The sequence below is a fragment of the Conger conger genome, chromosome 10 (assembly GCF_963514075.1).
Source record: "Conger conger chromosome 10, fConCon1.1, whole genome shotgun sequence".
Classification (NCBI taxonomy): domain Eukaryota; kingdom Metazoa; phylum Chordata; class Actinopteri; order Anguilliformes; family Congridae; genus Conger; species Conger conger.
This window is the reverse complement of record NC_083769.1, coordinates 49,019,213-49,046,712: the sequence shown is the minus strand read 5'-3', so window position 1 is coordinate 49,046,712 and position 27,500 is coordinate 49,019,213. Positions and strand designations below refer to the sequence as shown.

The 27,500-nt window shown below is 49.4% G+C and overlaps 1 pseudogene; it reads right to left on the bottom strand.

The window, feature by feature from the left end:
- LOC133139590 (calmodulin-binding transcription activator 1-like) overlaps nucleotides 1-27,500 on the bottom strand; it is a 323,855-nt pseudogene that overhangs the window by 288,664 nt on the left and 7,691 nt on the right.

Genomic DNA, 27,500 nt, shown 5'->3' with positions numbered 1-27,500 from the left:
AGCTCAAGGTCCTTTAGAGATCAGAGAGAGAGAGGAGTATCAGCCCATCGACTGATCACCCAATCACAGCCATCCCCGCTGAGCCAATGGGGATCGCAGGGTTTTCAGAGGACCCGCTTGTGATTGGCTGGCAGCCCGATGGTACACAGGTCTCTTCACCAATCAGATCGCAGGATGGTTCTCAAAGAAGTAGAGAGAAAGGAAGGAGGGAGAGAATGGAGAAAGAGAGAAGGAAGCAAGGAAGAGAGAATGAAGAGGGGGAGAGAAGGAGAGAGAGGAAAGTGTGAGAGAGAGATGGAATATCAGTGGTGTGAATGTCAGGCCCATATAATGCATTCATATGATGAAGGTGTGTAAGGTGGGGGGGGGGGGGGGGGGGGGGGAGGGTGTGTGTGCGTGTGGGGGGGGAGAGGGTGTGTGTGCGTGTGTGGGGGGGGAGGAGGAGAGAGAGGGTGTGTGTGCGCGTGTGTGTGCGTGTGTGTGTGGGGGAGGGGGGGTCTCAGTGTTGGCTCTCTCTGATGGTTTTTTTAGCCTGTAAATAAAACAGAAGCTCCATTAGGATCTGTCCGAGCACAAAAACCCTGACCCAGCAGCTCAATACCAAAACAGAGGAAAACCATTTCCCCATTGGCCCAAATAACACCACACATCAGTGAACACGTGAGTGCCAAGGAAGAGGGGGGAGAGAGAGAGAGGGAGAGAGAGAGAGAGAGAGAGAGAGGGGGAGGAGAGGGAGAGGAAGAGGGAGAGAGGGAGAGAGAGAGGGGGAGGCACGGAGAGAGTGAGACAGAGAGGGGATGAAAAATGAGAAGGAGGAGGATGGGGGGGTCAGGCAGAGGGAAAAGAGCAAAGGAAATGGGAATGGAAGGCAAGCCGAGTTGAGTGTTCCCACAGGAAGCAGGCTGACCCAGCTGAAATATCCCCTCATCCCGGCTCGTGAGTTCTGAGAGTGGGAATTCTGATAGTGTGAATTTAGGGTGATGCGTCCCTGTGTGTTTTGATAGCTGGAATTCTGCAGCACAAATTTTGCTTGCTGGAATTTTGATGGCGGGAATTCCGATAATGGAAGTTATATAAATATAAATATAATGATTTCACACTCGTCCCCCACTCTCTCTCGCTCCACACTTTTGGCCCGTGTCAGAGGTCACAGGAGGGAATAGCATGAGTTCTCATAACGGGAATTCGGGGTGATGCGTTGCTGTGGAGGTTTTGGTCGCGGGAATTATACGAACACAAATACAGTCATTTCACACTTCGCGATCAAACTTCTCAAACCGGTCTCCCACGTTCTCTCGCTCCACTCTTTCGGCCGGGGTCAGAGGTCGCAGGAGAGCGTCATCGGTTTATATAAGCGGGCACAGCGGCTTCCCGTCTCCTCCGGACTGCGTGCGCTTTCACGCTCACATTTACATTTTACGTAATCATCAGACGCTCTTACCCGGTGCAGCCTGCGAAGCCAGCGTTCCCTCGCGTTCAGTCCTTTCCCTGCACACGGCCCCGCATTCCCACCGAGGTTCAGGTTAAGTGTGTCGCTGCCGGTATGAAGAGTATCAGACCGGCAGGCTCGGAGCTGAAAGCGCGGCTCTCCAGCCGTTATGCTACGCTGGCACGGTCTGGATTAGCCAAGGGGTCAGCCAAGGAGAGGGCACAAGAGGAGAGAGCCAGAAATAATCGGAGGGGGGGAAAAGAAAAAAGGACGCATTCTCCGTGACCTTTCAGCCTGTGGTGCTCTCCTTCCCTCAGTGACGAATGGGAGGCAGCTTCTGCCTCAAAGACTCATGGGTGAAGCTCAGCCAACCGCGGATGATGTGTACACACGTGTTTGCAAGTGTTTTGTCTTTCATGTATTTGTAGCAAATGCATCTGTAGCTATGTCACTGAGCAAGCTAGTTCACTCATCTGTCACTAATCTGTTAGCTAGCTCTAAAAGCAGGGGTTTTTTTGGGTGACCTTGTATGGACAGTCTCAGATATTTCCACACTTAAGCAGTGCGCCATCTGCTGGTGTGGGGGTGTACTGCGCCCGGGCAGCCCGCAGGGTGTCGGACGAGCAGAGGGAGAGGAGAGGTGTCTTTAAGAGCGGTGTGTCGCCTCACGCAGCGTTCAGAGGGCACCGGCGGTCTGTGGACCTCAGACAACTTCCGACCGCGACCGCGACCGGACCGAGACGCACGTGCCTCAGACCGGGCCGCTCGGCCGTGACCGGAGACCGGGCCGGAGGCCGGCGCTGATGGACCCGCTCCCCGCGCGGAGGCTGCTGTGCACCGCGGAGCTGAGAGACACATCAGAGCGCAAATATACAACTGCCAAAGTCGCCCGGACACCGCGGCGTGAGCGGGAAATAAAGAGATAACGTTACCGAGTAGAGAGAGAGAGGGAGAGAGGGAGGGGGAGAGAAAGAGAGAGTGAGAGAGGGAGAGAGAGAGAGAGAGAGAGGGAGGGAGAGGGAGATGGAGAGAGGGGGAGAGAGGGAGGGAGAGGGAGGGAGAGAGAGAGGGAGAGAGAGGGGGAGAGAGGGAGAGAGAGACGGAGAGAGGGGTAGGGAGGGGGAGGGAGGGGGAGAGAGGGGGAGAGAGAGAGGGGGAGAGAGAGAGAGAGAGAGGGGGAGAGAGAGAGAGAGTGAGAGAGGGAGGGAGACAGGAAGAGAGAGAGAGGGGCAAGAGTTACGGCGTCTCTGACAGTCTGAGAAGTCTTTAGATTTGTTGCTCGTCATGTTTGAGACATAAATCTGAGTAACACTGGTAGCTGTGGTTTGGGTTATGGGTTATGGGTTAAAGTAGGCTTCTCTCTCGTATTCACGGTGGCCAGTGTATTTTATGGACACGGAAGACCACTGGTTGTAGTCTGTAAAAATGCTATGATGGGCTGTTGTCGGAACGGTAAATGCTTTTAATGTATCCTTTGCAAGCTCTCACACACACACCGTTAGACCGCTACTTTTCAATGGTCTTCTCTGTAACTTTTTGCAGTTTTTGGTGCACAGCTGCTTCAATAACATGGCACCGAGTGCGATAGACTTTAATATGCAACATTGCCAATACACTTTACAGAGCAGCGCTCTGTGATTATTAATTAAGCTCTCTGAGAGAAAGTTTGAATCTTCAGCAGTCTGCCCGGTGGTGAGCACACAAACACACGTCTGTCCCCTGACCGGCCCTTTCAGGATGAGACGGTAAATGGTTGGCATTTATATAGCGCCTTTATCCAAAGCGCTGTACAATTGATGCTTCTCCATTCACCCATTCATACACACACTCACACACCGACGGCGATTGGCTGCCATGCAAGGCGCCGACCAGCTCGTCAGGAGCATTTGGGGGTTAGGTGTCTTGCTCAGGGACACCTCGACACAGCCCGGGCGGGGGATCGAACCGGCAACCCTCCGACTGCCAGACGACTGCCCGGTGGTTCGATCCCCAGTGTAGCCACAATAAGATCCGCACAGCCGTTGGGCCCTTGAGCAAGGCCCTTAACCCTGCATTTCTCCAGGGGAGGATTGTCTCCTGCTTAGTCAAATCAACTGTACGTCACTCTGGATAAGAGCATCTGCTAAATGCCATTAATGTAATATAATGTAAGACACACAAATGGCAGTAGCAGTCGCTACATAATCTTACATAACAGTCACAAGCTCACGTCGTTAAATGACATACGAGGTGCGAGATGGAAATGCAGAACGTGGGATTATTAAGAGGAAATGTGTTGGGGGTAGGGCTGCCAACTGCCACGGTTTGGGTGCGAGACACACACACTTTCAGGCTCTGTCTCACACCACCCAAACACATCCCACGCCAAGCACAAGGACTACAACGACAAGCAGAGCTGCTCCCTCATTAAAGTAATTACGTATATGCATCAGCTCGGAGTCCGGTTCATAAATGTTACATTGAGAGTGCTGATTGATACCGCCCGCCCCCCCCCCCAAGCTGACCAAAGTTGGCTGCCCTGGGTTAGGGGAGAATAAGCTCAGAACTGCTGCTCACTGGATGTTTTTTGCTTTTTCACACCATTCTCTGCAAACTCTAGAGACTCTAGAGATCAGCGGTTTCGGAGATACTCAAACCACCCTGTCTAGCACCAACGATCATTGCTCAGTCAAAGTAACTTCGATCACATTTCTTCCCCATTCTGACCACGTCTGCAAGCTTTTATGCATTTAGTTGCTGCCACGTGATTGGCTGATTCAATATTTGCATTAACAAGCTGGTGTACAAGTCAACCTAATAAAGTGACCGCTGAATGTATATAATTGATATACTTCTGCATATTTCACATAAATAAATAATAAACCCTCCGGGAACATTCAGGTAAGGTAATGTAAAACACTTATTTCTCAAAAACAAACAAAAACTCAAAAACAAAAAAAAAACAAACAAAAAAACATTTTTTATGCTGGCTGCCCAAACAAACACTTCAATTTATCATCAGTCACAGCGACTCCTTTTAATTACACAGAGTCGCAGACATCCCTGTTAGTGTACTCAAATGAAAACACACATTTCATTTGACAAAAAAAACAAAACAAACACAGTCTTCACAAAGGCAGTTCTATGGGCGAACAAACTAAAGCAGGGAAATTAAATAAATAAATCAGATTTTCAGTGTTGACAGCTGAAAAGCAGCCACTTAATTTGTTTCCACAAGAAGTGAAAATGTATCAACATAAACACTTAAAAATCAAGCCACCTGCCTCTTAGGGTGTGAATAATTGAATGGAGCTAATCAGCGCCGTTCGGGTAAATCCGTACAAGAGCACTAATCCCCGCAGGGTTCCTGTGCGGCGGCTAACGTGCTACGACAGGAGCCCGCGTCGGCTAACGTGCTACGGCAGGAGCCCGCGTCGGCTAACGTGCTACGGCAGGAGCCCGCGTCGGCTAACGTGCTACGACAGGAGCCCGCGTCGGCTAACGAGCTACGGCAGGAGCCCGCGTCGGCTAACGTGCTACGACAGGAGCCCGCGTCGGCTAACGTGCTACGACAGGAGCCCGCGTCGGCTAACGTGCTACGGCAGGAGCCCGCGTCGGCTAACGTGCTACGACAGGAGCCCGCGTCGGCTAACGTGCTACGGCAGGACCGCAGCAACTAATGGGATGTGCAAGCTCATAGCACGGCTTGTAAGTGAATATGTATGTGTATATATGTACATGCATGTGTGCGAGTGAGAGGGTGTGTGTGTGTGTGTGTGTGTGTGTGTGTGTGTGGAGTGGGGCAGCCTTGCTGTGCACCAATCGAAAGACATCCCACTCAATAGGGGTCATTTCCAAGATCTCAGAAAGAGGGAAAGGTGCCAGGATTTCAGGCCAGCCGAGTGCCGCGGACAGCACAGTTCCATCAGCCTGAGTTGAGTGTGTTGGAAAAAAAAACAATGATCTTTGCCAGACAAGATCAGAAGAGGGAATCATGAAATCTTGCCTCCATCTCGGGGGGAATACAGTGTGCAAGCTGAGCAATAAAAAATAAATAAAGAACAACGCCGGGAAGCGCTGGCCAGCAAATAACCAAATTAAAAATATATTTATAGATTTTCTTATTCCGCTGGTTCGAAACTTTGAAACTTTCAATCTTAGGGTTGATAACTTTGAGGCGGTTTAGTGCATCATGCACAGAGAGGCTGCAGATCACCATCTTTTTTTTAATGTGTTCCCCGGAGGCAATAGAGAGTCTTTGTTCTCCGCCACCTTGTCTGACGCATGACAACATGAACGTCCTGATCTGGAGAGATGTGCAAATGAAACAGGAAGTCAGGTGCAGGAAGTGAGGAACCAAACAACCAGGCGTTCATGGATTACCTGGAACTGAAGTCACTGTACCAACATACCAAACTGCACATCCTGAATAATCTGTCAGTATCATTTCCCGTTTCCTCCTCGTGAATGGGGGCTGGGTTGGGGGGATATTTTCAGAATGTGCTGCTAACACCACTGAACAGCTGAAAGCCACTGAAGACAAAAAGCAGAACTGGGCCAACTAGTCCCCCGCTAAATAAGACCACCTGTCTACACGACCTCAGCGCGGGAAACTTACACCTGGAGCGAGAGACACCGTGGAGAATGGGGGGGAAAAAGGAACTACATTACAGCCAATCAGAGACCCAGATCATGCCTCCATAGCAACCAGGCCTGGGGGGGGGGGGCGAAAGAACAGGGAGCTATACCTCCATTTAAGGATCTGAAATGATGTTTTATCTGTACCTAATAAAAACACACCATTTAAGCATCACTATCAATAAAAGTCAGTGGAAATTACTTTTGGTCGGAGCGATTAAGACTCTGCCTCCCTGAATGCCATTACAGACAGGAGCACATAACTCTGGGTTTGCTGGAATTACAGGTTTTAAGAGTTCTCCGCGTGCGCGGTGGAGAAGGCCGATACCATCGGAACACTCCGTCTCTCTGCAGCGGGGGATTATGGGGGTTTAAGGCCGCGCGCCGTTAATGAAAGCCGTGACGTCACTGCGATCGATCCGGGTGCAGCGCGGTCTCGATACCGGCACGACCCGCACCCAGCGAGGAGGCAGAGGAGAGACAAACAAACAAGAGCGTCTGACTGCAAGTAAAAGTTCAAGGACAAACACCGAATCGCAGCCTCATTCTGACAGCCTTTTGTTTCAAAGGCAGGGGGGTCAAACTCCGGTCCTGGAGGGCCGCAGTGTCTGCGGGTTTAACTCCAGTCCTGGAGGGCCGCAGTGTCTGCAGGTTTAACTCCAGTCCTGGAGGGCCGCAGTGTCTGCAGGTTTAACTCCAGCCCTGGAGGGCCGCAGTGTCTGCAGGTTTAACTCCAGTCCCGGAGGGCCGCAGTGTCTGCTGGCATTTCAGCACAAATGATTCATTTAGGTCATTGATTGCTTAGAGTCCACACACCTTGTTCTCAAGGCCTTCACTGAAACCACAAACACTTGCAGATCCTGCGGCCCTCCAGGACTGGAGTTAAACCAGCAGACACTGCGGCCCTCCAGGACTGGAGTTAAACCCGCAGACACTACGGCCCTCCAGGACTGGAGTTAAACCAGCAGACACTGCGGCCCTCCAGGACTGGAGTTAAACCAGCAGACACTACGGCCCTCCAGGACTGGAGTTAAACCTGCAGACACTACGGCCCTCCAGGACTGGAGTTAAACCTGCAGACACTGCGGCCCTCCAGGACTGGAGTTAAACCTGCAGACACTGCGGCCCTCCAGGACTGGAGTTAAACCAGACACTGCGGCCCTCCAGGACTGGAGTTAAACCCGCAGACACTGCGGCCCTCCAGGACTGGAGTTAAACCTGCAGACACTGCGGCCCTCCAGGACTGGAGTTAAACCAGACACTGCGGCCCTCCAGGACTGGAGTTAAACCTGCAGACACTGCGGCCCTCCAGGACTGGAGTTAAACCTGCAGACACTGCGGCCCTCCAGGACTGGAGTTAAACCTGCAGACACTGCGGCCCTCCAGGACTGGAGTTAAACCTGCAGACACTACGGCCCTCCAGGACTGGAGTTTGCAGCAACTCTGTAGCAGAGCGGTCTCCCGATGACATCATGCATCCGAGCTGCTTTTTAGCTCCACCCCCTCCTGTTCCATACAACAAAGGGGCGGGGCGTAACGGAGCGAAAATAAATAAAAGCGACTCGCGTCTTCCTGATCGAAGGTGACGGTGCATCGATATTAAATTCCAGGCAGGAGTCGCACCCATTAATCCCGCATTTAAACTGGTTCCACGCAAGATTGAAGATCTGAAAACCCTAAAACCGTGATTTCCCCCGAAATTTATGTGCAAAGTTCTGCCAAATAATATCTCACAGCCGAGAGATCTGTGCTCACATGAGTAGCTGAGGAAATTAATATCCTCAATGAGCTTTTTATTATTTTATTCATAGTTCTTTGGCATTCATTTATTAATATGGATGAGCAAGCATAAAACTAAAAGATATTTCAGCTCTTCTTGGATTGATAAGCATTTGAATGCCAATCCAAGCACTCAGCCAGCACTAGCACCCAACCGTTAAAATAATCAAACGCAGGGTTTGGTCAGTTACCCTCGTTAATTCTCACAAGTTTTTGGTGCCACTGCGGGAAGAGCATACAAATATTACATCAAATAAAATGCTGTTGAAAACAGAAGAGGAATTTATAATAAAAGACAACAAAATAATTCAGGGAAATTCAAATAAAATTCTGAACAGAAATAAAATAGAAATAAAATAAATGTCTCCAATTTGTAAAGACCCGCTGTGTTACATGAACTTGTAGCTGCGGTTCGATGCTACTGACCCAGCCTAGGGCCTGGGTGGGCGGTCCCTACAGTGTGATGTCACTGTGACCTCACAGGTACCCGGGCACAGCTCCAGTGGAGAGAGACACGTGCCTGTCCTCTCCGTGGTGTTCTCACAGGAATGAGGAGGGAGCTCTCCTCAGAGAGCAGCACAGACTCCGCCGTTGTGCTGCGTTAGCTCACTCTTAACTCCCAATATCTATTCTTTTTCTCTTTTTTTAGGACTTTGCGGGCATTTTTAAAAACAGCTCCAATGATTCTTCATACAATGCCTGCCGATGGAACCAGAGTTTTGTACTGAGACACGGCTTGGGACCCGAGTCTGACTGAGAGACATTTCTTTTACCCAGATTTAACCAGGAACCTCTTTTTTTTTTTGGCGGTTTTTGGGGTTGAGGGCCTTGCTCAAGGGCATGGTTCACTTTTCATTTTGGGACCCAAACTTCACCTCTCTTCGTATACGCCCACCAGGGGCTTGAGCCCACAGCCCTACAGTCGCCACTGAAACTCCCAAACTCAGCCCACAGCTTACTGCAGCTTAATGTTCTTATTAAAGCAGGTGCAGCATCAGGTGCAGTGTGTAATACAGGTGTTCTTGGGCGTGGCAGGTGTGTACAGGTGTTATTGGGTGTGTACAGGTGTGTACAGGTGTTCTGGGGCGTGTACAGGTGTGTACAGGTGTTCTGGGGCATGTTCAGGTGTGTACAGGTGTGTACAGCTGTTCTGGGGCGTGTACAGGTGTGTACCTCAGGAGAAGGTCAGGAGAAGGTCAGCCCAGCCAGTTAACGGCAGGCTGAGCCTCAAGACTACAAAGCCATCGAGCGACTAAATCCCCACCATCGCGTTCCTCTTTTACAGCCAGTGAGAAAGGGGGGAGAGAGAGCGGGATATTGGCTGGTGTCAGCCTCGCACGCCCTGCAGTCTGCACTGCCCTGGGGCTGATGTGAGGTTTGCATCTTAACTGACACTGAAGTATTTTACCAAAACAAGGCAGCCCCCCTGCCCCAGGGAGGAATTTCTGCTTCCTTTCTCAAAGGTCAGACGTGCTGAACAAGCACACCAGCTACTGTCTGTACTGAGCACTGTGTGTGTGTGCGTGTGTGTGTGTTTATGCAGGCGTGTAGGTGTGTGTGTGTGTGTGTGTGTGTGTGTATGTGTGCGTGTGTGTGTGTGTGTGTGTTTATGCAGGCGTGTATGTGTGTGTGTGTGTGTGTGTATATGTGTGTGTGTGTGAGAGTGTGTGTGTGTGGGTGAGAGAGAGTGTGTGTGTGTGTGTGTGTATGTATGTGTGTGTGTGTGTGTGTGTGAGAGAGAGTGTGTGTGTGTGTGTGTGCGCTCATTTCAGGGTTTAAGAATGAAGTCATCCCCTCCTAATTCCCGTTCAGGTTTTTTTTCACAGGGAAGTGACCTGAATTAGTGCAGTGGGGGAAATGAAGAAAGCTCTGTGGGCTTTCTGGAGCTGCTCTCTGTTCCACCTTCAAAGAACATTGAGGATTAAGCGCCCTCCCCCATTGTGCTGTCCAGCGTCAAAAAAAATAAAATTAAAAAAATAACACAATTTAAATCTGAACAGGACGGTTTGGGGAAATGGAGGTCACCGTACCGGACCGTACGGGACCGTACATCAGCTGGTCTGGAACATTCCTGAAATACTTCAGGAGCCAGCTGGGTGATCTGCACTTCGCACTGAACATATATCCCTGCTATAGGGAGGCTCCACACACACACACACACACACACAGACACACACACACACCTGCATGCGCCTGCATGCACGCATGTGTACACACACGCAAGCGCATACACATAAGTATGCACAAATGCGCATGCACACTCATATGCACACATTCATACACACACGCACAAACGCATGCACGCACATACACACACACACACACACACACACAGGGAAGGCAGGGTAGCAGGAATCATTCCTCTGTAAAGTATCCCCTAATCCCCTTGCTGAAGGACCTGTTTAGTCATTTGTTGTCTTTTTCAAAGTTTATTTTCCATTTTCAGAGTGTTCTAAAACGCATCCATATCCTCCTGCTCAGTAAAACGTCAAGGCTTTCCCCAGATTTCATTTTTTAATCTGACTTTTAAAAACCGGGCACGGCCTGGCTTACATTATCACCCCCCCCACCCCCATCACTCCTCCTCTCTGATTCTCATCAGACGGGTTTATCTAATCTCCCGGAATAATGTCTGAAATGCATTCCTGCTCACCGTCTCTCCCTGAACGCACACGGGGTGGAAACACGCAAGCCAGGAAACACACTCGGTATTTATTTATTCATCACAGGACGAAATTAAAAGATTGACGTCTGCGGTAACGTGGGCTCATATAGGGGTCAGACGGACGTGACCCTGTGTGACCCCATTACATCACTATGACATCACTGTGACATCAGGGGTGCAGGCCACATCTCCAGCACGCGTTCCCGTTTTCAAATTTTCTCTGCGCCAGTTACTTTCACCAAGACCGCGGAGCACTCAGAACGCAAACGCATTTTTTGGTCTTCGGGGCCCATTTCAGAACAGTTCTGATGATTCATCACGAGACGGCGGAAAATCGGAACCGGAAATTAAGCGCCAAATATATGGAGGCCGACGACCAAAGCGTAACTCATCTCCTAAATTTAAACAAATGTAAAAAAGACACAAGGATAAGCGACAGGCGCGTTGGTCATACAGGCGTCTCTGTGCAGCGCTCAGCTGAAATGAGGTGTCACTTTGACTGAGAGTCACGCTAATCCTCTCTGAGCCCATCTCCAGTGTGCACCCCTGCGAAGACGGGTGCCCCTTCATTTAGGGGAGTGCTCGCCCCCCCCAGGAAACAGGAGCGCTTAAAGTGCCCCGCGTCCGGCCCGACCGGCTCCCCACACACGCTCACTCCCTCGCGGGGTTAATCAAACAGAGCGAGCACAGCCGTCTCAAAACGCCGCCGCTCGCTTTTGAAGATTTCAAACTGCTGCGTTTTCCAGACGCTCCGCTTTCTTTCCCGGTAATAAACGGCTCGACCCATGTCAACAAGTCTGCGCATTTCTGAAATCAATTTCAATATAGTAATTCATTCAGACCGCTTGTAAAACACTGCAGGTCAAACGCAGGGGAAGGAGCGATCGGTAGCGTCAGGCACAGCTGGAAACGGAACACTAACCCACTGTTCAAGGGATTTCTTTTGCAACTCTCGCCTTTTTTCCTGACTGTAGCGGTGCTGAACTCCGGAGAGAATACTGCTTTCAGTAAAAATGCACCAGAAGCCACATGAAACCACAAACCAGGGTCACAGAACCGGGTTTATGACAGACTGTGAAGTACTGGCTTGGAGGAAAGAAAAAAAAAAACTATCGATTTAAACAAACGGAGCTGCACAGTTCTGGTTACACATCAATGTGGATATTACAGTCTGTTCTCATCCGGTGTATTAACCCCGACACAACACAGGACCAGCACCAGAGAGATTCACTCTACAAAAAACATGGTTCCAAAAGGAGATTCCATAGAAGAACCTTATCTAGTTAAAGGGAGCTTTCACACTTCACACCTATGATCGAGGGTTCCATAAAGAACTGAAAAGGGTTCCCGTATGGAGACAAACCAGAACCTTTATATCTGAGAGTGTGTAACACTAGCCACTTTGCTCATTAGCCTGTTATTAATGTGCGTTGTTTACATTATTCTGCCCATCGTTCTCTCATATACAGCTCCCCCTCGCAAAATGTGTCAGCAGCCAGGATTTAAAGAAAACATTCCGGTGCAGAAATAAACCGCATTGGGCTGTAATCCATAAATACACCTTCAAGAAAAGAAAAGCGTGGGCGATTTGTCATCCCTCATGCTTGTCAGACCTGGGATTGATGCCAAAGTGACAACTTTCCCGAGGAAGAGGGGAAAAAAAGATATAAAAAAAGAGGAGGAAACGCCTTTGAGAACGCGTGCATTACGAAAAGCGTGCGTGCCGACTGCGTTTCTCTCCCCTGTCCTCTGTCGCTTTAATGCGCTCGAGCCCGCCGCGGATCAATTGTATTAAAATGCAGCTCCTTCTCCTGGCAGATTATGAATTTTCCTCAGAGAAACTTTTGCAATAGCAATCATTTAAAATCCCCTCCAGCCTTAAGCGGCTAAATAATGTTTTAGTTTCAATTCTCCTGCGAGTCCTGCGCGTGTAAAAGTGGTATAGGTCTCGCCGAACGAACGCGCGCGCACGCGCACCAAGCTGATTGCACATGAAGGACATTTCTTTTAAAGGAAGACACCGACGCATTTCCATTAAATGATAAAGGAGAGGATAGAGTGGGGGGGGGGGGGGGGGGGGGGGTGAAAGAGAAAATGAACCAATTTAAAAAAAGTTGGCCTACAGGGTCAAGGACACGCGCAGCAAAATGCCTGTGCTGTTGTTGTGTTTTCTACAAGCGTGCAAATATAACGGATTCATTTCCCCACACAGTGGAGGTGAGAGGTTAACGTTTATCCCACCTCGACGGTTCTCTGCCGCATAGAAAAGAACGCCCCAGGCTCAAAAACCACGCCGATATGAAAATACCGTCGCTTCTGCTCCGACGGTATTAACACCAACGCGGTGTGTCCTGTCATTGCGCGAAACATCAAACTCGTTTGCAGACCGCTTAAACGCTCCGCATTCCCTTTTTTACCTCCAACGGTGACCGCTCCCAAGCGTATCACACTAAAGAATCCACCTTCTTCAGGTCTGAACAGTGACTACGGCGAACCAAACGGGCAATAAACCAATTTGCTATTTAAAGCCTGCATATCGTTTCTTGGCTCGGGACTGTGGCTTCTTATTATAATTTTCACTTTATATTTCAATTTGCTTTGTTTATTGGCAAGAAGAAACGTGTATGCATTGCCAAACCATAGACCTCATACATACAATATGTATAATAAACATATATTGCCTACCTAACTGCATACTGTACATACATACATTAATACCTCCCTCTCCCTGTATGTGTAAAGCGATTTGAGGGTATAGTGTACACAGGAAGTAGTTTTGGAAAGAAGCACAAACATAATCTCAGCCCCCACCGGCAGCCCAGCGGTGGCTATGCGAGATTTTCTCCGTGTTCAAAACGGTCACCGGGAGTGTTTATGAGGAATAAATCACAACTCCATTCACGAGACTCCGCTGTGGTGTCGACATCGTGAGAAACTCAACGCGCGCATCGCCATGGCGATAGAAATACGCGGAACAAACACAGCAGGGCACCTTTAGCTCTTTTTCAGGAAGCAGAAATTCTACATTACAAGAAAAAGAAAGTTCTGAAAAAACCTTGGTGCAGAAATGCAGTGCAGGATCGGTCCATCGGCTCAGAAAAAACACATTTAAAAAGAGCTTAATTCACAAATCATTTACCTGTAGGCGACTTCAGTGCTGAGCAGACTTTTTTGGGATGTGATTTTTGGGTTTCCTCTGAGGTACTTGGAACATTTATGTAATTTCCTCAAAGTAAAATCAATAAATAAACACAAAGGTTTTGTTTCAAATAGCTCTTCTGAAGTGTAAATTAGGTGATTTGATTTTTACTGTCTGGTCTAGCAACCCGCATCTGGGCCACTGTTATACAATGTAAAAAAATTAAGGACAAACAAAAAGCTATGCAGCCCTAAACACAGCCCCAATCTAAACTGCTAAATGTATTAGACCCTCTCATTCTTCTTAACCTCATCTTGCAATTAAGCAAGAGAATCAACAGAATCATGCACCTACAATTACTGTAATCATCACCCCCCCATGGGGCTGTTCAGCTTCTGTAGGGTAGACTTAAAACATTCATTAAAATAACAAACAGACAAGCGGCCATTTTGAAGGAACCATGGCTCCCCAGATGATTGTTTGGAAAGGATGATGCTGTAATCTCTCCAAACCTCAGAAAAGAACAGCAGGGGCCATGGACTCACTGATCCAGGCTCTCTCTCTCTCACGCTCAAACACACACACACACACACACACACACACACACACACACACACACAACGGCTGACCCACCAATCAGCCACCAAAGATCACCGCCTCGACCAATCACACCGGCGCGGTTCTTCCACCACAGCGACGCTTCCCGCCCGTCAGCCAATCGGGGCGTCGCGGTGTTCCCCCTCTCCAGCCAATCGCACGGCAGGACTCACCTCATTGGTGTTCCAGCGGTGCCTCTCTTTGGGGAGCGAGGAGCATTTGGGCAGGCATTCGAGCAGCTTCTTAGGAAGGTATATTTTGAGATGTCCATGTTCATCTGGAACAGAATGAAAACAGCGGACAGAATAAAGGCCTTCACGCCATGGAGAAACACACACTCTTTGTTTCGTCCAGAAACCGCCGGACGCCATTTTGATTTTGACTGGTAAAATGGGGACTGCTGGTGATTGGCAGCTCGACTGGAAACCTCTCTGAGTCTCAGAGATCATCCTTCGATGCACTGACACATGCGCACGAACACCACGCCCCAAATCTGCAGGTCCCTGCGCACCACCCTACTTTCAACAGCACAATAAATAATGCCAAAGTCCTGACTGGGACCCTTACACACAGGCTTATTGATGAGATTCAGAGATAAAGCAAGATAACATCTACTTTAGGGCTCGCCATTAGCAGCAGGTAACTTCATTCATTCATCCAGTCATTCATTCGTTCATCCATTCTGAGGCACGGAAGTGTGCATTCGAGCCAGTACCACAAGAATAAACTCTTCTAATTAATATGCAAACGTTAATTCATTACCCTTGTTGCTAATATCAAAAGCTAAACCTGCCGACTTTGTTAACTGGCACTGCTTTAGAGCTGAGAAGGCATCCAATTGGCTTAAATATAACAACACCCAGTAAACGAGGGGATGCTAATTCCTCCCACTGTGGACATATTCCGGTCATTGCTGAAGGATCTAAGTATGGGAAAGCTGGCTCCCGACGTTCCAAAAGAGCAGAGACTGAACTTCCGAGCCCCCCCCCCCCGGCTCAGGGACTGAGGAGCAGGATTTCCCTCGACACCGAGAGTGCAGTCCTGTGAGAGGCAGCGAGCGCAGTCCGTATTGATGAAGCGTCACCCACCCTATTGAACATTAAAGCAAGTTCTACAAACATGAAAAACTGCTCGGGGCTTTAAACAGTGCTGCATGGACAAGAGCAGGGTCATATAGACGGCTCTGAGCTATAGACACTGTGTGAACAAGAGCAGGGTCATATAGACTGCCCCAAGCTTTAGACACTGTGTGAACAAGAGCAGGGTCATATAGACTGCTCTGAGCTATAGACACTGTGTGAACAAGAGCAGGGTCATATAGACTGCTCTGAGCTACAGACACTGTGTGAACAAGAGCAGGGTCATATAGACTGCTCTGAGCTATAGACACTGTGTGAACAAGAGCAGGGTCATATAGACTGCTCTGAGCTACAGACACTGTGTGATCAAGAGCAGGGTCATATAGACTGCTCTGAGCTACAGACACTGTGTGAACAAGAGCAGGGTCATATAGACTGCTCTGAGCTACAGACACTGTGTGATCAAGAGCAGGGTCATATAGACTGCTCTGAGCTACAGACACTGTGTGAACAAGAGCAGGGTCATACAGACTGCTCTGAGCTACAGACACTGTGTGAACAAGAGCAGGGTCATATAGACTGCTCTGAGCTACAGACACTGTGTGAACAAGAGCAGAGTCATACAGACTGCTCTGAGCTACAGACACTGTGTGAACAAGAGCAGGGTCATATAGACTGCTCTGAGCTTTAGACACTGTGTGAACAAGAGCAGGGTCATATAGACTGCTCTGAGCTTCAGACACTGTGTGAACAAGAGCAGGGTCATATAGACTGCTCTGAGCTACAGACACTGTATGAACAAGAGCAGGGTCATATAGACTGCTCTGAGCTACAGACACTGTGTGAACAAGAGCAGAGTAATTCCAGAGGTGGGGGCCTGACCAGTCCAATTTTGCTCAACCTGAACTTGCACCTCGGGGTTCTACTGGAACCGTTGTTTCTGATTGGACCTTTTGCCCGATTTGCTCCCAAGTTTGAAAATTACAGAGCTCAGTATTGCATCCCAATTAGTACATGTGCTGCTAGATAATTGTTCTAGTTAGCATGAATTTTCCAGGGAGAAGAACTAAAGACTTAAACGGGAGTGCAGTGGGGCCCTGTGATTAATGAGACATTCGGGCAGATAAAAGCGCTACAGCGGGTCAATGAGGAGGAGCTGATGCGCAGGCCAAAGGGGAACGACACACAAGATGGCCACCATCACGGCTGAACAGAACGCAGTGGGATTACGGCAAATGGTAAAAGGCGTTTATATAGCGCCTTTACCCAAAGCGCTCGTACAATTGATGCTTCTCAACCAGCTCGTCAGGAGCATTCGGGGGTTAGGTGTCTTGCTCAGGGATACCTTGACACAATCGGGATCGGACCGGCAACCCTTCGACTGCCAGACGACCGCTCTTACCGCCTGAGCCGATGCCGCCCTCGTTCTGATAATGACAGGTCTGTCCTGTAGTGCCAAGCCACTCCCCAACTCCAATAACAACCCACACATGCCACACGACAGGCATGGAGCATCGCAAGGCACAGAGAGCTACTGTACGCAGGGTTTAACACCCAGCCCAGCGCACACAAGGTCACCAAACGCGCAGTTATTCGTTCCGTAGAGGCAGAATTCCAAAGTCAAAATATTGCCTGCACTGTTAAAATTCGAACTTAATGTGTTACTTCTCCGGAGTTCTGAGGGAGCGCTGGGCCCGGAATACTAATCAGCGCGCTCAGCTCCGACAGCTTTCCCACCGACAACCGCACGCACGGGAATCTGCTCCATCTGACCCTGGATCAGTCTAATTACCCAGCATCCCTCCTCCAATCCCTCCCGCCTGAATCAGGGGACACGGGGGGCAGGGGGGGGGGTGTTGGTGGTGATATCCTCGCTCTCCGCTGAATTTAAAACACTGTGCCACGGAGGGAATTCTGGGGTCAGCGGCCAGGCGGAACGGGAAGAGGAGGAAGAGGGGAAAAATGCCGTGTAAGACGATGAGAAATGAAACGTAACACAAATCAGCGCTTATTCCGCGGAGATCCGTTATTCAGGGTTAGGGGGCAGAACGCGGAGCGTCGGAGCTGAATCTGGTCCCTTAGTCAACACCTGACCTTTCCACCCTATACCACCTGCGATTGGACGATTTGGCCGAGTTGCTAGGGAGCAGTAATATCTGATTGGCTCGTGGTTGAGCGCTGCTTCCCTGATGCCCCATATCAAAGCACTGCCTACAGGGCCACTATCGGGGTGTGGGGTTGGGGGGCGAGGGAAAGAGAGGGAAAGAGCATACAGGGAAACGTGACCCATTCTTCTTCTGATATGGGGACGCTTAGGACAACCGTTGCTAACACTTTACAATAAGGTCACATGACTGCGAATGAATGTAGTTCTCAACCAACTAACTACTGAGAAGTTAATCTGTACAGCTTTGTTTATGTTTTTGTACATCAGTAATTCACGTTAACAGCTCTGGTCCGAAGCGTAAAAAAGAAGAGAAAAAACGAAGAGCTTGTGTCTCTCCAGGAACAGGACCGGAGGAGCACTGCTCTACAGAGTGCACCCCTTTTCCGGTTTGGGGTGACCGTATGGGCCGGAGTAACCAACGGGAACGTTTGAGGAATGACCTTCAGCGACTCCCTCATTTCGGGAGCGGACTTCCCAAATCCGGATCACAGGGCGGGGAGTTTCCCTACAGCGGAATGATTGGTTACTTCTCTCCCGGTAATTTCCCTCCTTAATCACGCACACCTGTCATATTACGGAGATGCACCAACGCCCCCAAACTGCCCTCGGAGAATTCCGCTCCCGACAAATAACAAAGTAATGTTTACTCTCCCCGCAGATGAAATGAAAAAGCTCAAAAACTATAACGCATTTCAGAGGTGGAAAGGGCCAATGACAAATCACCACACTCAAATTTAATCAAAAACTGTCATTCTCACCTTAAATGCACAACCATGGGATACAAAAAAAAATAAAGAAATAAAAGTTATCAGTTTAATTAAGACCTCTGTTGCAAAGCATAAGGCTCAGATAGTGACAAAGGTCCAGTTATAAGACTGGGGAAATCTTTGGATTATTATTATTATTATTTTATTTATTTATTTTTTAAATTGGGAATTGTTTCACACCCATTTCAGGGGAAGAAATGAATGATTTCAGCCCCGTTTTCCCAGAATAAAAGGCACGGGGCAGGGAGGAGGCTCTGCGGCTCTGTGTGTGTGAGGCACAGGGACAGGCCTGCATGCTAATGCCTCTCTGCGCTGATAAACCTGACACAATCCCTCCCCAAGGAGCAGGACACTATTTTTCGGTGTAGCAGCTTATCGGAGAGCGCTAATTACACGGAGGCTCCGGTCAGGAGGCACAGAGCGAATGACTCCGGAAAGGCCGGGAGGAATATCGTCCGGATTTCCCGGATTACGGGCGTAAAGCCGGGAGGAAGGAACAGACAGGGAGCGGCGGACACTGCACGACGGATTAAGGAAAGTTCAGCCCAACCGTGCGGAGATGGAGGGCGACGTTCCCATCTGGGAAAGCCGTCCGTTCAGCACCATGGAAACGGAGACGGCCACTGCTGTCTGCCCCTGGCTGTGTTACTGCACCTACTGCCCCTCAGCAAGCACTGTGCAGGGCAACTCACACACACACACACACACACACACACCCTCTACTGCCCCTCAGCAAGCACTGTGCAGGGCAACTCACACTCACACACACACTCACACTCACACACACTCACACACACTCACACACTCACACACTCACACAAGCACACACTCACACAAACGTGCACAATCACACACAGGCTCACAGAAGTGCACACACTCTCACACACACACACACACTGACACACTCACACACTCACACAAGCACACACACAGGAATGCACACAGGCACTCACAACTAAACATGCGCACACACGCACACACAGCCAGGCACTAAAATATACATAGACAAACACCCACACACATACATAGTAATGACTTTTTATTTTGGACAAACCGTGATGGCAATATGAATTATTAACATAATAATTCATTAACATAATTCAGCTGCCTGGCTTTCCACCGGGGAAAAGAACAATTTAGCTGTCACAAGTAAAGTGCAAGTCAGGCTGAATGTTGAAGCGGTTATATATTCAGGGAAGTGTCTGTTATATTAGAGCTGGTACAGCACAGTGCTGAGCTGGGCTGGGGGGTTGCCAGTTTGTCTCCAGGCACTGACGAGGAGCAAGCCTTTCAGTTACTGAACATAAAACTGGGGATTTCTGCGGTGACCTGCCCACCCACCCCAGGGGACCACTGGCTTCCCCAGACCTCCCACACAAGCTCCAGTGCAGCCCGGATTCAGCCCAGATTCAGCCCAGATTCAGCCCAGATTCAGCCCGGATTCAGCCCAGATTCAGCCCAGATTCAGCCCAGATTCAGCCCAGATTCAGCCCAGATTCAGCCCGGATTCAGCCCGAACTGAGAGCAGGAGGAGGAAGAGAGGGATAGACATGGAGAGAATGATGGAGAGAGGGAGAGAAAAAGGGACAGGAGAGGTAGATGAGAAAGAGAGAGTGCAAGAGACAGGGGGAAAGGGATGGAGAGAGATGGAGACACAGCTGGGACAGACAGAGGTGGTCTGTACTGACCGGGTGGCAAATGTACCTGCCCAGGTGTGTGTGTGTGCGCCTGTGTTACCCCATTATCACTGTTAAAACTATGGCTGCTTTACTGAGCACCTTGCCCAATGACAGCCAGCGGGGGCGGGGGCGGGGGGGGGGGGGGGGGGGGAAGCTGGGGGGCCGTGTCCCGATATGTCCTGCATTTTTAGGAGTGAGCAGAGCGCAGAGAGGCAGTAAGGGCACGGAGCTCCAGAGCTTGGCAGCACAGGCACGCTCGAACCCGGGCCAGGGCTTGTGTGTGAGATCAGCAGATGGCTCCAGCTCTCCCTCTCTGATGCGTAATTAGGGGACCGGAGCCATGAATAATGTTTGATTCTGGGGATTATGGGATACCCCCACCTCTCCCCCGGAGGGGCGGTGAAGTTGTTCTGAGAGGGGTCCAGCACGCACAGCCAAACAGACGGGACTGTGTTCTGAGCAGGACTGGGTTCGGAGCGGGGCTGGGTTCTGGGTTCTGAGCGGGGCTGGGTTCGGATCGGAGCGGGGCTGGGTTCTGAGCGGGACTGGGTTCTGAGCGGGACTGGGTTCGGAGCGGGGCTGGGTTCTGAGCGAGGCTGGGGTTCTGAGCGGGGCTGGGATCGGAGCGGGGTCTGTGGGAGCCCCAGCTCCTGTAATCAGGCGGTGATTGCGTGAAATTGGCCGCCTGATTTATGGGCGTACTGCCTGTGTGGAAACCAGAAGTATTCTACGTCACACACACACACACACTTGCACACTCACACTCACACTCATAGCCACAGACACCCTATCACACACAAATATAACACACAAATGCGCACACCCTCTCTCTCTCTCTCTCTCTCTCTCACACACACACACACACACACATTTTTAATGCATGTGCTTGCTATTTGGGGGTTGAGGCCCGGTTTTTTTCTTCCTTTTCTGCTACTCTGATTTGATCTGATTTGATATCTACGTGTTCTCACATGTGTAAGTATACTCATACTCCTGAATATTAGAGAACTACACACAATGGATGTAACTGATAATGTAATACGATTACGTTATTCGGGTTGAACAGATAATGCCTAGAAAACAGATACAGGTACAATCGGAGGAGAAGCCTTACGCATTGGCAAACCCATTAAAAAATGTAAAAACATGTAGCAGCAGGGATACAATGTGTAGAAGACGTATTTCGTGTGTTTTGCTGATGCTGACCATGGTGACAAAACTAAGCTATCAAGATTTCAATAACTTCATTCTCCGTAATTGACAATAGTCTACCTACCAACCTAGCTAACGGTACATACTTGCTAATATATTGTTACTAACGTTAACTCGGCAACCGGTAGCTGGTGACGTCACCGCTATGTTCTGACTCGCATGTGACCAGCGCGAGTCAGTTAAGTTTATTTTCGTTGGATTGTCAAAATGAAAACTGGTTCCATGTATAAAAAAATAAAATATAAAAAACTACTGTATGTCCGGAAAACATAAGCATACAGGATCTCAAAAGAAAAGGGGCACACTTTATGACGTCTGTCTGGAAGTTTTTTTAACGAACCGTTTTATAAAAACTCTCTCGTCATGCTGTGAGCCTGTTTAGCCGAGTACGCTACGTTTCAACTGCGGACTTTCATCGCGAAGTTCCGCCTCTTCATAAAAACACAGGGGGAGAGTGGTTGGTGCCGATGTGCGACTGCGTAGTAACCGTGTGAGAAACTCAACCCCTGCACCGTGCAATGGAAGACGGGAAGCCAAATCGAAAAAAGAGAGAGACAGAGATTGAGTTACTGCACTGTATTTAAACGTCGGAGAAGGATTGTTATGAAATCTTTTGCTGCCCATAGACGGTAATTTGAATTTGGAAGTGCTATTCAGGTATATTCCTGTGGTGTTGTTCTTGTTCTTGTTCTTCTTTATTATTATTAGTAGTAGTAGAAGTACTATTATTATTAGTTAATTGTGTTACGAATCCCTCTGTGCTGGGAAACGTATTGATCAAATTAAGCCTACAGTGTGCTTAATTAAGACTTAATTATCGAGAGATTTCTAACCTCAGGTGTGTGCTGTGGGCCTAATGGAGAGAGAAAAAAGGTAAAATAAAAATGGCACGGGACACATCCACCATTTCCACAGGTGACTCACCTTGGCTGGAAGACGACCCCCCCACCCTCACCAGGGCCTACCCTCGTTCAGCCTCCTGTGAGGGGAGCTCGCTCGGTGCTTACGCGGATATTTTCATTTATTTGTTTTAGTGGATATAAAAGAAACAAAAGAAAACCCGATCGGCTATTAAGACAGTGTCCTACTACGTGCGGCCATTTCCCTCTGAGTCGCTGACTGGTACCTAGCAACAGCGCGGGGCAAACATCAACTGTTCTCCCCTAAACAGTATATCTGACTGTCTTCATCACAGTCCAGACCGTCTTCATCATAACCCAGACTGTCTTCATCATAACCCAGACTGTCTTCATCATAACCCAGACTGTCTTCATCATAACCCAGACTCTTCATCATAACCCAGACTCTTCATCATAACCCAGACTGTCTTCATCATAACCCAGACTGTCTTCATCATAACCCAGACTGTCTTCATCATAACCCAGACTGTCTTCATCATAACCCAGACTCTTCATCATAACCCAGACTCTTCATCATAACCCAGACTGTCTTCATCATAACCCAGACTGTCTTTATCATAACCCAGACCGTCTTCATCATAACCCAGACTCTTCATCATAACCCAGACTCTTCATCATAACCCAGACTGTCTTCATCATAACCCAGACTGTCTTTATCATAACCCAGACTGTCTTCATCATAACCCAGACCGTCTTCATCATAACCCAGACTCTTCATCATAACCCAGACTCTTCATCATAACCCAGACTCTTCATCATAACCCAGACTGTCTTTATCATAACCCAGACTGTCTTCATCATAACCCAGACTGTCTTCATCATAACCCAGACTGTCTTCATCATAACCCAGACTGTCTTCATCATAACCCAGACTGTCTTCATCATAACCCAGACTCTTCATCATAACCCAGACTGTCTTCATCATAACCCAGACTGTCTTCATCATAACCCAGACTGTCTTCATCATAACCCAGACTGTCTTCATCATAACCCAGACTCTTCATCATAACCCAGACTGTCTTCATCATAACCCAGACTCTTCATCATAACCCAGACTCTTCATCATAACCCAGACTGTCTTCATCATAACCCAGACTGTCTTCATCATAACCCAGACTCTTCATCATAACCCAGACTCTTCATCATAACCCAGACTCTTCATCATAACCCAGACTGTCTTTATCATAACCCAGACTGTCTTCATCATAACCCAGACTGTCTTCATCATAACCCAGACTGTCTTTATCATAACCCAGACTGTCTTTATCATAACCCAGACTGTCTTTATCATAACCCAGACTGTCTTTATCATAACCCAGACTGTCTTCATCATAACCCAGACTCTTCATCATAACCCAGACTCTTCATCATAACCCAGACTCTTCATCATAACCCAGACTGTCTTCATCATAACCCAGACTGTCTTCATCATAACCCAGACTCTTCATCATAACCCAGACTCTTCATCATAACCCAGACTCTTCATCATAACCCAGACTCTTCATCATAACCCAGACTCTTCATCATAACCCAGACTCTTCATCATAACCCAGACTGTCTTCATCACAGCCCAGACTGTCTTCATCATAACCCAGACTCTTCATCATAACCCAGACTCTTCATCATAACCCAGACTGTCTTCATCATAACCCAGACTGTCTTCATCATAACCCAGACTGTCTTCATCATAACCTAATTTGAGTTTGCGTTCACCTCCCCACCCACACCAATTAGGAGGCCGACCTACATCACCTGTGGAACAGAGGCGTGTCCCGCTGCCTGACGTCACAGCAGCAGGTGCCAAAACAAAAACAAAAAAAAGGGGGAAAAAACCAAAAGAAAACAAAGAATGTCATTGTGTGTAATTCCTAGTCGTCACAATTGTTCCTAATCTAATCATTGCGATTGCAATTTGTATATTAAAGTGATACTTTTTATTGAATGATGAATATATTAGAATACTGGATTTAGCTATTTGGAATGTGTGAATGGCAAGAAAGCCGGTGCATTTCCAGTCGCTTCCAATCAAACCACAACCACGTCCGGTTCCTAATCCCAATGCAGATCATAGGTCATAGATTATAGATTATAGATAATGGCATGGCATTACATCCCTACTGCACACAGTAAACTGTTCAGATGTGTAAATAACAGGAGTGCACAGCATGTCCAGGAGTCCATCATAGCGTGTGCGTGCACAGGAACAGGAGAGCATCGCAGCGTGTGCGCGTGTACAGGAACAGGAGAGCGCATGCACACGCTCTACATGCATGTAGCATGCAGCCGCATCCAACGCGCTGTCCCACAATCCCCGGGCAGACCGCATGCAGACGTGCGCCATCAGAAAAAAACCCAAACCCCGCCCCCGTGAGCCAGAGAGACTGAGACACTGTAAGGTCTTTAAACGCTCTCCCCAAATCCTCAGACAGCTCCCACAATCCCCTGCTCCATCCCTCGCCAGCCTGTCGTCATGGCAGCAAGCTAGGCCTCGACCCTCCTGTTATCCATCCTGCCTCTACACCGGGCCGGCCAGCGGCCGGGCTCCCCCTCTACAGCCGGGTTCCTCCTGAGACATTACATTACATTACATTATTGGCATTTGGCAGACGCTCTTATCCAGAGCGACGTACAGTTGATTAGACTAAGCAGGAGACAATCCTCCCCTGGAGCAATGCAGGGTTAAGGGCCTTGCTCAACGGCCCAACGGCTGTGCGGATCTTATTGTGGCTACACCAGGATTAGAACCACCAACCTTACGTGTCCCAGTCATTTACCTTAACCACTACGCTACAGACCCCCCTCTACAGCCGGGTTCCTCCTGAGGCCCCTGCCCCTCTACAGCCGGGTTCCTCCTGAGACTTCTCCCCCTCTACAGCCGGGTTCCTCCTGAGACTTCTCCCCATTGTGGAGTTTCTCACTGGTTGAGGGTTTTTCTCCCCACTGGGGAGTTTTTTTTTTAAAACCACATGTACTCGCTATCTGGGGGAGTTCAGGCCTGGAGTTCGCTACGCAGGGGACAATCCCTCCTGGAGCAGTGTGGCGTTAAGGGCCTTGTTCAAGGGCCCGACAGCTGGGCAGATCTTATCGTGGCTACACCAGGACTTGAACCACCAACCTTCCGGGTCCCGGTCATGTAGCTTAGCCACTAGGCTACAGGCTGCGCAGGTTGCGTGACGTGGACAGACCCCGCCTCCCCATGCACTGAGCGACGGGCTGTCCCTCCAGCGGAAATGGCACACAGCCCTTTTTGACGCCGTGGCGATGTTCGGTTTAACCCCCCATCTCCAGGGACCCCCGGGAGAGACTCGTGAATATTCACGGGCAGGAGCACTGACTTTCTCTCCCTCTGATTGCAATCGCCTGGGACACGCGCAGGATCCTGGCAGCCAATCATTCAGGGCCAGGATGCACTCCCGGACAGCCGTGCTCGTGAATATTCATGAGAGGGGGGGGGAGGAGGGAAGGCCGGCCACAGGAACTCTGTATCTGCGACAGGAAGGAATGCAGAGACTGCACGCTACTCTCTCGCTAGCGATTAATTATCTCTGTTCTTCACCCACTCCAGAGAGCAGATCCCAGTGCTGTACCACAATGCAACGTACAGACTCAGCGCGCAGTGCAATGATTGGCTGAAGGCATGCTTCCAGTGAGGTATGATCTGTTGATGTGGTGAGACAGAGAGAAGGGGGGGAGGGGGGGGGGGGTGAGAGACAGGTGGAGAGCCTAAATGCCCCTAAAGGAGGGCTGGACCTGCCCCGTACCCCTGAACTGCTACATGTGACACCTCCTGATACGAACACGCACCTCCTAACCAACGACCTTCAAAGTGACCTCTAACCTAAGGGCAGCTCAAATTACATTCCTGTAACCCCATTGGGGTCCCTCAGTGCTCCTCTCCGATTCGCTTATCTCTCCTCACCCGCTCTTATCAGGGCTGCCCGACTCAAGTCTTCCCAAGCCGGAGCTCCGGGGCAGCGAGCAGGAAGAGACTAAAACAGGAGCTCCACTCTGGAACAGTGTCTCAGCCTGGCACTCCTCTGTGTCTCCACACTGGCCACCGCGCCTGGCAAGATGCCGAAATTCTCTGCCACAAATGCACTGAGAGACTCCGACCAGAAATCCAACATTTAAATTGAACTGACTCACAAAATGAATGCAAGCGCTCCCATCCGCTTCAAGAAACCTTCCTGAGCTGCACAGCGCTCTCTCCTCCCTCCACAGTGGATTTTCTGGAAAGTTCTAATACGGAGCCCCACCACTCCTCACACTCACAGCTCCATCCTCAGACCCCTCTGCTATGTGAAGCACTACATTCCCATCCTCCCTCTTCCACACACTAAGGTACTAAACGTTATGTTGAAGGTGTGTGTATTCATGACCATTGAGTGAGTTGCGTTACCGGTTCTGGCACCAGCTCCTCGTAGCCTAACCCTGTATGGGACACGCTTATGGTTGTCTCTCTGGATAAGAGTTTCTGCTAAAGGCCAGGATGTGATGTCGTGTAAATGAGTCTTCATCAACTTCACATTATAAAGAGACGTGTTTGTGATCGTTCCCGCTCAGAGACACGTTTGTGATCGTTCTCTCTCCCTTTTCACTGACGGAGACGTGTTTGTGATCGTTCCCGCTCAGAGACGTGTTTGTGATGGTTCTCGTTCAGAGACGTGTTTGTGATCGTTCCCTCTCAGAGACGTGTTTGTGATCGTTCCCTCTTCACTGACGGAGACGTGTTTGTGATCGTTCCCTCTTCACTGACGGAGACGTGTTTGTGATGGTTCCCTCTCAGAGACGTGTTTGTGATGGTTCCCGCTCAGAGACGTGTTTGTGATCGTTCTCGCTCAGAGACGTGTTTGTGATCGTTCCCTCTTCACTGACGGAGACGTGTTTGTGATGGTTCCCGCTCAGAGACGTGTTTGTGATCGTTCCCTCTCAGAGACGTGTTTGTGATGGTTCCCTCTCAGAGACGTGTTTGTGATGGTTCCCTCTCAGAGACGTGTTTGTGATGGTTCTCGCTCAGAGACGTGTTTGTGATGGTTCCCTCTCAGAGACGTGTTTGTGATGGTTCCCTCTCAGAGACGTGTTTGTGATCGTTCCCGCTCAGAGACGTGTTTGTGATGGTTCCCGCTCAGAGACGTGTTTGTGATCGTTCCCTCTTCACTGACGGAGACGTGTTTGTGATCGTTCCCTCTCAGAGACGTGTTTGTGATGGTTCCCTCTCAGAGACGTGTTTGTGATCGTTCCCTCTCCCTCTTCACTGACGGAGACGTGTTTGTGATCGTTCCCTCTCAGAGACGTGTTTGTGATGGTTCCCTCTCAGAGACGTGTTTGTGATGGTTCCCTCTCAGAGACGTGTTTGTGATCGTTCCCTCTCCCTCTTCACTGACGGAGACGTGTTTGTGATCGTTCCCTCTCAGAGACGTGTTTGTGATCGTTCCCGCTCAGAGACGTGT